This window comes from Apodemus sylvaticus, chromosome 1 (genome assembly GCF_947179515.1).
Source record: "Apodemus sylvaticus chromosome 1, mApoSyl1.1, whole genome shotgun sequence".
NCBI lineage: Eukaryota > Metazoa > Chordata > Mammalia > Rodentia > Muridae > Apodemus > Apodemus sylvaticus.
In genome coordinates this window covers 197,285,867-197,296,895 of record NC_067472.1, presented here as the reverse complement: position 1 = coordinate 197,296,895, position 11,029 = coordinate 197,285,867, and the positions used below count along the sequence as shown (strand labels likewise).

Genomic DNA, 11,029 nt, shown 5'->3' with positions numbered 1-11,029 from the left:
TTAAATAATTTAATGTGTGTAGCCATCTTACTTTTGTTTCTGTCTGGTTTTTAAGGTATAAATATGTTCTGCATGTCTTGGTTATATAGTTTTGACTGGGAGTGCATTGAATCGGTAGTTTGCTTTTGGCAAGGTGGCCATTTTTACTACCTTAATTCTGCCAATCCATGATCATGAAAGAGATCTTTCCATATTCTGAGATCTGCTTTGATTTCTTTCTTCAGAGACTTGAAATTGTTGTCATACAAATTTTTCACTTGCATACTTAGAGTGACACCAAGATATGTAATGTTATTCGTGACTATGGTAAAGGGTGTCATTACCCTTTTTTCTTTCTCAGCTTATTTATCCTTTGAGTAGAGGAAGGCTACTGATTTGATTGAGTTAATTTTACATCCAGCCACATGGCAGAAATTGTTTCTCAGTTGTAGGAGTTCTCTAGTGTTGTTTTATTGGGTTGCATAAGTATACTATCATATCATCTGCAAATAGTGATGTTTTGACTACCTCCTTTCCAGTTTGTAACATTTTGACAAGTGTTACAAACTGTACCTCCTTTTGTTCTCTAAATGCTCTAGATAGATCTTCAAGTACTATATTGAATAAATAGGGAAAGAGTGGGCAACATTTTCTGGACCATAATTTTAGTAGGATTACTTCAAATTTCCTCTATTTAGTTTGATGTTGGCTTCTGGTTTGCTGTATATTTTTTTTACTATGTTTTGGTATAGGCCTTGAATTCCTGATCATTCCAAGACTTTTAACATGAAGGGATAGTGAATCTTGTCAAATGCTTTCTCAGCATCTAACTAAATGATCTTGTGTGGTATTTTTTTTTTCGAGTTTCTTTATGTAGTGGATTACGTTGAAAGATTTCTATATATTGAACCACACTTGCATTGCTGTGATGAAGCCTATTTGATCCTGGTGAATTACTGTTTTGATGTGTTCTTGGATTCGGTCAGCAAGAATTTTATTGAGTAGTTTTATATCACTGTTCTCAAGGGAAATTGGTCTGGAATTCTCTTTCCTTGTTTAATCTTTGTTTGGTTTATGTATAAGCAATACTGTGGCTTCATATAATGAATTGTGAAGGATACCTCGGGTTTCTGATTTGTGGAATAGTTTGAAAAGTATCCGTAGTAGGTCTTCTTTGAAGAACTGATAGAATTCCCAACAAACACATCTGGTCCTGTGTTTTTGTTGTTGTTGTTGTTGTTGTTGTTGTTGTTGTTTTTTGGGGTGGTGGTGGTGGTGGTGGTTGTGGTTGTGGTGGTGATGATGGTGTTTTGGGAAGACTGTTAATAACTGAATCTATTTCCTCACGTGTTATGGGACTATTTTGATGGTTTATCTGATCAGGTTTTAACATTGGCAGCTGGCATGTGTCTACAAAATTGTCCATTTCATCCAGATTTCCCAATTTTGTTGAATATAAGCTTTTGTAGTAGGATCTGATGATATTTGGAATTTCTGCAGTTTCTGTTGTTATATCTCCCTTTTCATTCCCATTTTATTAATTTGCGTGGTTCCTCTATTCCTTCTTGTTAGTCTGCTAAGTGTTTATCTATCTTGTTGATTTTCTCAAAGAACCAACTCTTGGTTTTGTTGATTCTTTGTATAATTCTTTTTGTTTCTACTTTGTTGATTTTGGCCTTGAATTTGTTTATTCCCTGCCATGTATTCCTCTTGGATGTATTTGTTTCATTTGGTTGTAGAGCTTTCAGATGTTCTGTCAAGCTGCTAATGTAAGCTCTCTCCATTTCCTTGTTGGAGGCACTTAACTATATGAGTTTTTCTCTTAGCACATATGACTATTGACAGCTTTTCAGGATTTCTAGTTGCAACTGCTTTAAGAGGAGAACCTTCTAGAAAGGTTATTGTTCATTGTTTACAGGCTTTTACTGCTAAAGGACTGCCTAAAGTTGGCAAGACAGATAATGGGCCTGCATACACTGGAAACAGCTTTGAACAATTTTGCAAGGAATTTGGAATTGAACATAAAACTGAAATTCCTCATGATCCAATGGGACAAGGAATTGTTGAATGTATCTGAAAAATTAGCTTTAGAAAACAAAACAGGGTGAGTTTTATCTTCCAAGGTCACCAAAAGCCCATCTCGCTTTTGCATTTTTTGTTTTAATTTTTTGTAAACTGATGCTAAAGGTCAGTCTGCAGTAGATCATTGCTGGCATCCAGACACTTCCAGCTCATATGCCATGGTTAAATGTTGAGATCCTTTAACTAATACTTTGGAATGGCCCCAACCCTGTTTTAATACGGGAATGAGATCCTGTTTGTGTTTTTTCACAGAAAGGAATTGGAGATCAATGACTACTGAAAAGATTGTTTCGCCAAGTTGACACAGATCCTGAGCCTTCTAATGATTATGATACTAATGATGAAGGCATCTCAGAATCCCTATGAGCCATCTAAATTAACCTGAAGTGTAGTCTTTGCCCTTACTGGATAGCAGGTGTTTTCTATCAATTCTCAAAGCCACCCTCCTTACACCAGGAGGCTTGATCTTGTTTGGATCTTTGTCAGCTCCCTGTTTAGGCACTTAACTAAGCAATTACCCCTTGGAGGTTCACTTGAGTATGATGGAAAAGAGTCCTGCTCCCCAAATCCTTGGTCATGTGAAGGTTTTATCTGAAAGGTGGGATGTAGACATCCAGTGCTTAGAGACCATTTAAGCATTTGTTCTTTTCACATGTGTCCTTGACATGGCAGGACTAGATCCCATGGTCATAGTTGGGGAGATGCAGAAGATTTTTTTCTGTGCTGTTTGGAAATGTGAGACCACAAGAATATTTATTGGAAGGCCCAAAGAGATTTAATTACAGTAGCTAGGATTTCAACAGGTCCTGGCCTATCTAGTTCTAGTTATAATGGCAATGGACATTGTTTCTTCAGGGTTTTAGTTATGCCAAAGCTGCGCTGTCTGGATCCTGGACAGGAGTAGCATCCTGTGTTAGTTTTCTCTGTAATCCTATTCCAGTGTCTGGAAAAAATGTTAGAGAAGGCTCGATTAAAGGAAGGATTGGGAACTTTGGCTTTATAAGGAAGATTATGATTATGGATTACTTTTTTGTTTGTTTCTTTGTTTGTTTGTTTGTTTGTTTGTTTGTTTGTGACAGGGTTTCTCTGTGTAGCCATGGCTTTCCTGGAACTCACTCTGCACACCAGGCTGGCCTTGAACTCAGCATTCTGAGTGCCTCTGCCTCCCAATGACTGGGATTAAATGAGTGTGCTAGAATGGATGACATTTTACCAAAATTGTGACTATGACATTTCCTGTAGTTCCTACTAAGATCATAAATAAGCCCAAAAGAAGAAACTATAGAGATCAAAAGAAAAAAAATAGTGCTAATAGGAATAGGAGTAATACTGCTTTCTGATTTTCTTCTCCGGTATCTGGTATTCTTCAGAGTCCTACTGTTAACACCACTACTTTTTCTATATCTGCTATTCCCCTTACAGAATTAGTGGAGAGCATGTGTCATTTGCTTAATGATATTTATCCTATTACCACTCGCTCTTGTTGGCTTTCCTATGATATAGCTCCTCCTTATTTGTTTTTTTTTGTTTGTTTGTTTCTTTTTTGTTTGTTTTCTTTTTGGTTTTGTTTTTTGTTTTTTGTTTTTGTTGTAGTTGTTTTGGGTTTTTGAAACAGGGTTTCTCTGTGTAGCCCTGGCTGTCCTGGGACTCACTCTGTAGACCAGGCTGGCCACAAATGGAGAAATCTGCCCTCCTCAATGTACCAAGTGCAGGGCTTAAAGGCATCCCCAACCACTGCCCAGCATAGACATTTAAATAAATAACTCTCTCTCTCTCTCTCCCTCTCCCTCTCTCCTTCTCTCTCTCTCTCTCTCTCTCTCTCTCTCTCTCTCTCTCTCTCTCTCTCTCTCTCTCTCTCTCTCTCTCTCTTTCTCTCTCTCACACACACACACACACACTCACTCACACAAACAGAGTAGATTCCCTTAAATCCAACTGCACTAGAACTTACCATGGTACATAGAGTAGGATACATTTGTTATACTCAGTGTTTGATAATTTCTAAGTAAGCCATAGGACCAGGTAGTGATGGCTCAAGCCTTTAATCCCAGCACTTGGGAGGCAGAGACAGGTGGATTTCTGAGTTCTAGGCCAGCTTGGTCTTCAGACTGAGTTCCAGGACAGCCAGGGCTACACAGAAAAACCCTCTCTCAAAAAAAAAAAATGAAAAAGAAAAGAGGGCTGGTAAGATGGTGTAGGTCTTGTGGCAAAGCCTGATGATCAGTTACCATAAGTAAGCCCCATAAAACAGAAGGTTCCCCAATGTAAACTTTGGTGGCAAAAAGAAGGTAAAGAAGCACCTGGACATGGAGTTCCACGTGGCTTGCATGCACTGTCACAGCAAAAAGTAAGACAAGGTAACATTTTATTTATATGGAAACTACACATCTAGAAGAAATGTCAAGGATTCACACACATATGATTTAATACTATTTTGCTTAATACTCATGAGAGTAATTAAGCATCAGTTGCCACTCTTGTAGGGGAACTGACTTTAGTCCCAGGCACACAGAAATTGGCTCACAACTGCCTATAATACTGTCCTGTGGGATCCTATACTCCACTCTCCTGCCAAGTACCAGGTATGTTCATGCATGGATTGAGGCATTACATGTGACTTAGTCAGTGTTTCTATTCCTGCACAGATATCATGACCAAGAAGCAAGTTAGGGAGGAAAGGATTTATTCAGCTTATACTGCCACATTGCTGTTGCTCACCAAAGGAAGTCAGGGATGGAATTCAAGTAGGTCAGGAAACAGGAGCTGATGCAGAGGCCATGGGGCCATGTTACTTATTGGCTTGCTTCCCCAAGCTTACTCAGCCTGCTCTCTTGTAGATCCCAAGAATACCAGCCCAAAGATGGTACCACCCACAACCAGCCCTCTTCCCTTGATCACTAATTGAGAAAATACCCCACAGCTGAATCTCATGGAAGCATTTCCCCAACTGAAGCTCCTTTCTCTGTGAAAGAATGTGTCAAGTTCACACACTAACCCATCTAGTACAACATGTAAAAATAAAGTGAGGCTGGGCATCATAACATAACCTTTTAATCCCACTACCTGCAAGGCAAATGGATGAGGATCTCCATTTGTGGAAGGCAGTCTTGTTTACATAAGCACTTCCAGGAGAGTTAGAACTACATACAAAGGCCCTATGTTAAGAAATCAAAAATAATGCCAGGAGGTGGTGGCACATGCCTTCAATCCCAGCACTTGGGAGCCAGAGGCAGAGAGATTTCTTAATTCAAGCCTGGTCTAGAGATTGATTGCCAGGACAGCCAGTGTTACACAGAGAAACCCTGTCTCAAAAAACAACAAAAACAAAAATTCCAAAATAAAATAAGATGAATAAATCTTTGTAATTGAAAAACAAAACAACTGTCATTGTACTAGCTGTTCTGCCAAGAGTAATTATAAAAATTCCTTTCAGAAAATAATTGACACTATTTTACCTACAATCTGATTTAATACTACCTAATGAATATTCACTTTGTGTGACATCATCACTCTTCATATCACTGGCTATTCTGGAGTAGTCTCAAACTCACTTGAGTTTGACTCTACCTCCAAATACTGAGGTAAAGGCATGTAACACCACTCCTGGACTAATTTTGCTAAACAGGCTTTGGGAACAAAGAACAGGCTGCCCTGGAGATTAGAATCCTTCCATCATAATTCCTGGCATTAAAAGTTAGCCTTTCCAGCCTGATGGTGGTGGTGCACTCCTTTATTCCTAAAACTTGGAAGGCAGAGGCAGGCAGATTTCTCAGTTCCAGGCCAATCTGGTCTAAAGACTGAGTTCCAGGACAGCCAGTGCTACACAGAGAAAAACTGTCTCAAAAAACAACAACAACAAAAGTGAGCCCTACCACACCCAACTTAATTCATTTTCTACAAGTTCATTTGCATTTTATTCAGTTTTCTGTGAGTGTGCATGTCTCATGTGTGGGGGTCCCTGTGCCTCAAAAAGGGATTCAGAGCCCCTGCATCTGGAGTTATAGCATATATGGGATTCCAGACCCATTAGGAACCAAATTCCAAGAGTCAAGATCAACAAGCAATCTTTTCTTTTGTTGTAAATGTAGGTGTTTACATGCATATGTGTCAGTAATAAGTAAGCATGCCTGGAAATCTACAGACAGAAGGAAGACTAAGACTCCAAAGAAATACCATTCCCAATTGATGGTTCTGAGCCACCTAGTGGAGGCGGTGAAATAAACCAGGCTTCCTGATAAAGCAACTATTGCTCTGACTCACTGAGCCATCACTCTATCCCCACAATAAGTAACCCTCAGTTAAATCCAGCTCCAGTCCCAGAATGCTTAGAGTTTTGATATTTTGCAATAGTATGTAATAGAAGAGATCACATTAAATTAAATTCAAGTAAGATATGGTGATGCACTCCTTAAGCCCAACACTTGGAACACCAAAGCAGTTAGATCTCTGTGAGTTCCAGACCAGCCTTGACTACAGAGTAAGTCAGAGGACTACCATGGCTGTTACAAAAAGAAACTGTCTCAAATAAAGGAGAAAAATCAAACTGTACTCAAGAAAGCACTTTTATTTAAAGAAAAAATAAACTGCACATTCATTATGAAAAGAAACAGAATAACAGACTCATTTGGCACACACCAATAAAATCAGCACAGTGGATGCTGGAGAAGAATGTCAAAGAGGGGGACGAGCCCTCTTGGGAGCTCTCAGAGACTCCGTGGCCAACCAAAGACCACACACACACACACACACACACACACACACACACACACACACAGGGTTTGAACTTAGGCCCTCATAATATATGTAGCATATGTACACCTCAGACTTCATGTGGGTCCTCCAATAACTAGAGAGGAAGTTATTGGCTGTCTCTGGAGCCATTCCTCTACCTAGGCTGCCTTGACTGGCCTCAGCAGGATAGGATGCACCTGATCCTGCAGAGACTTGATGCATTAGCTTTGAGGTAGACACATGGGGGAACCCTATGAGAGAAAGCATATAGAAGAGGGACTGTGAGGAGGAGTTGAGGGGGAAGTAGTGTTCAGAACATAAGATGGATATATTCATTAATGGGAAACACTGCCTAGACAAAGATGAAGGAGAAACTGAGGCAATGGCCAATCAATTGTCAGCACAAATTGTAAACCGTTCTATGGGCAAGAACCAATCCCTAAAACTATTAATGATACTCTGTTATATTTGTAAATAGGAACCTTGCAAACTATGCTATAATCATTGTTATACTCCTGGGGAACTGGCTAGCCCAATTGTAATCCAATGCCTCTCATTCAGCAACCAATAAGAATAAATTCCATTAAAAATAAAAAAAAGGAAACTGGTGGTTAACCTAAAATACTACCTCCTTTTGGGCCTTGGGCAGCTTGGATATATAACAGGGCTTCACATAAGAGACTTTCATTAAGGGCAGTGGTGCTGCACGTCTTTAATCCCAGCACTTGGGAAGCAGAGGCAGGTAGATTTCTGAGTTCGAGGCCACCCTGTCTAATGAGTGATGTCCAGGACAGCCAGGGCTGCACAGAGAAACCCTCTCTTATAAAACCAAGAGAGAGAGAGGAGAGAGAGAGAGAGAGAGAGAGAGAGAGACAGAGACAGAGACAGAGACAGAGAGACAGAGAGAGAGACCGAGAGAGAGACAGAGAGAGAGAGACAGACAGAGACAGAGAGAGACAGAGACAGCGACACAGAGACAGAGAGAGAGAGTCAGACAGAGAGGGACTTTCATTGGTCTGAGCAATGGAGATTGATTCTGTGTCCGAAACCTTACTTGAGCTAGGAGGAGAAAAGATGTGATGTTCTTCCCATGTGGAATATATGTGTTCTGAGTCTGGAGACATGTGCTTTGGATTCATGGAAAGTGAGAACTGAGAACAAACTGTCCCTGGGACAAGATATCCTCAAAGGCAGAGGTTAGCAGAAAGACATGGCAACTTGGAGTGGGAGTCAACCACAGGAATCCTGGCCTTGTATCTTTTATGCCATACTCTTTTTCCTCTGCTTCCTTTGCTTCCTAGACCTTGTATTCGTTAGGTAGATCTCACAGGCTTCATCAGTTTTGAAGAAGATGGCCATCTGTTCTAGGGAATTACTAAAGGGGCTAGGTTCAGGAAGAGGGTTCATAACTGATGGGATCTGACAGAGGGAAAGGTAGATTCTGAGTTTTGGGTAATATTTGAAGGTCTGAGTCAAGGAGGAAAGTTTAAACTCGAGGGTCTCTCATAGAGGGAATCTGGATTGGCTGACACATCAAGTCAGCAAGGAACATTGGAATGGCCAGACCTATCACTAGATAGGTGCTCTGTTTTCCTGGGAAGTTCTCTACATGTCTGACTCTGATGCTCCTCGATATGCGGCTTTTGCTGAAACACACTTGTTCCAAGGACTGACCAATGAGGGAGGAGTTGGATTCCTGATGTGGGTATTTCCTCGATGGCCTAAACTGAGGAGGAGAGCTGATATCCTAATGTCTCTGGTGCACAGAATCACTACTGGTAGCAGAAACAGGAACTTTACCACCTTTGGGGTAGGGAGGCCTATAGTGAGGTCCACTTCCAGTCTTCCCAAGCAGTTGTTGACCCATCTTCTGAATTTCTCTGGCTCATCTATTCTTGAAATACATTTGGATTTAAAAAGGAAATGTTATACTCAATAGCTTTTTGAGTCTCTTCTTTACATAGAGAATAATTAGGTAATATCTAAATTATCATTTCAATCCTAACATTATGTAACTTTAGCTAGGTTGGCAAGGTTGTAGAAAGTTTCCCTAGTCATCTTAATTTGTTCCATTTTCTGACTCCTTATTGTAAACAAAAACGGCAAGGATACTTTATCCTGATTTTTTTCTTTCTTAATGAGTTAATCTCCTATTCTATTATAGTATGTGATACTATCTATCATAATAAATGTAAAAAAAAAGTTAAAAAATATTAGGGGAAAATTTTATCTAATGTGTTGGGTGAAGAACTATAGGTCAGTGGGACATATGCCATAGTGACTGGAATGTAAATGGATAATATAATTAATAAAATAATTTTCAGGAACGATTTCTCCTTTTATTTAATGAGAACATAATCTAACAATGAAGAATGAATACTTAACAGTTGCTTTGAAACAACCCCTCTATATAAACAACAGTGGTACACAACGTCTACAGATAGGCCTGGTTAATTCCCACAAATACTGACATGAAGGGTGTACATAACACACTTCTTCATGACTATAAATGTCTGGAATGGTCAAGGAGCTGAGAGATGTAACTTGGATTTGGGGTGTAATCCAGAGTAAGTCAGTCCTTGGATTTGTCAAAGTCATCAAGGATTCTTTGCCAGAGTTCCTCTGCAGTTGGACCTGAACCTTGAACCTCCTCTGGGCAATGGGTGGCAGCTTGTAGGACATCTGTAGATTCAGTCACTGCTAGATCAGTGTGGGCTTCAACTGCTCCTGATTGACCAGAATCCCAAGCTGTAATGGGAGCATGTCCAACAAGCAGATCTTCTTGCTGACTACACCTGTCTGCATCACTGGCCTGATAATGATGCAGAGAAGATTCCTGGATGCAGTTGAGTTTGGGAATGGAATCCTCACCAAATGTGCCTGAACACATGGGCTCTCCATCCTCAGCAGCAACAAGAGGTATGGAACCAGGAAAGTGAGTTGATTCAAAAACAGCTTTAGAAATTCCATTGGTCTCTTGCAGAGCTTCTGTAATATTCTGGAGAGTCATCCGCTTGTACTGAGTTCGGCTGTTCTTAAACCAGATCTGGAAAAGAAAGAGGACATCAGAAGAATGCCTGTTGTCCCCTAACAGGACCACAAGGTGAAGATTTTGGATAAAAGGTGTTTGTATAGCAATGATTCACATGTCAGAAACAAAGAAGCAGGAAACTCAGCATGACTAAGATATTATAATAAGGTAGATTGTGTATGACCAGACAACATAAGACTGGGGAGATTGAGCCAGTGTGTCCTGTGATTTAGCAGGAGCTCTGATGATTAGGTTTCTGAGACCCTGCATGGAACCAATGCTATTCTATATTGCTACCAGATTGATAAAAATTTGGGTCCCAGCATTTGATTCAAAAATATCCACCACCTAAAACTGTCATCACTGCCCTAAGCATTTTAGAACAAAATTAAAGTTCCTGATGGGTAAGTGTAGATTTTTGCTGTTGGATTGAGGGAAAAGAGAGAGGCAGACCTTGATGTCCAGCGCTGTCACACCAACTAACTCTGCCAGCTCCACACATTGATCCTGGTTTGGGGACTGACACTTCTCAAAATGTTCTTGCAGCAGGTGCTTTTGTTTTTTGGAGTACACAATGCGTTCCTTCTGCACTTTCTTGAAGTCACAGGGCCAGATTGATGGTCACCATATTTCTCTGACAGTACCACAGATCCTATGAGAACATGGAAACAAGATTTCACTTATATATCTGATAACTTGGATGCCCTGAGGGTTTTTTTTTTTTAAAGTAGGTAAACCTGGGCCCAGTACAGGATCTAGTTGCATTTGGATACCTGATTTTCTTGACGGTCCTTGGAACTCTTGCTGAAGTAGGTCCCTTTCAGGGACTGAAAGACTGGATTGCATTGGACTTGTTGGGGTCAATATGGGACTGTGATGCATTTGAAAGGGTAAGTTCCTTGCAGTCTCTTGAAGCCTTTGTGGTCTGGTTTCTATGGGTGCACTTGAAGGCATTTGGAATTTTGGACACTAGGAGGGATCTTCGGCCATATGTGTGTTCCGAACCTATTGGGATACGTTCCCTTATTGGAGAATCTGGTCAAAGAAAACACATGAGAAAATGCACAGAGAGCAACGATTTACCCATCCTGCCTACCCAGCATTTGGTTTGGACTGTTACAGAGCAGGAATCAGACAGGAGCTTCATTCTTTCTGAACAACTGCCTCTGTTTCCAAATCTTACAAGTATTCTCAGTATTGAAATAA

General features: G+C 40.3%; 1 pseudogene; it reads right to left on the bottom strand.

Moving 5' to 3' along the window:
• Positions 1-9,364: 9,364 nt before the first annotated feature.
• LOC127669550 (homeobox protein DLL-1-like) lies at positions 9,365-10,813 on the bottom strand (annotated as a pseudogene).
• Positions 10,814-11,029: the final 216 nt, after the last annotated feature.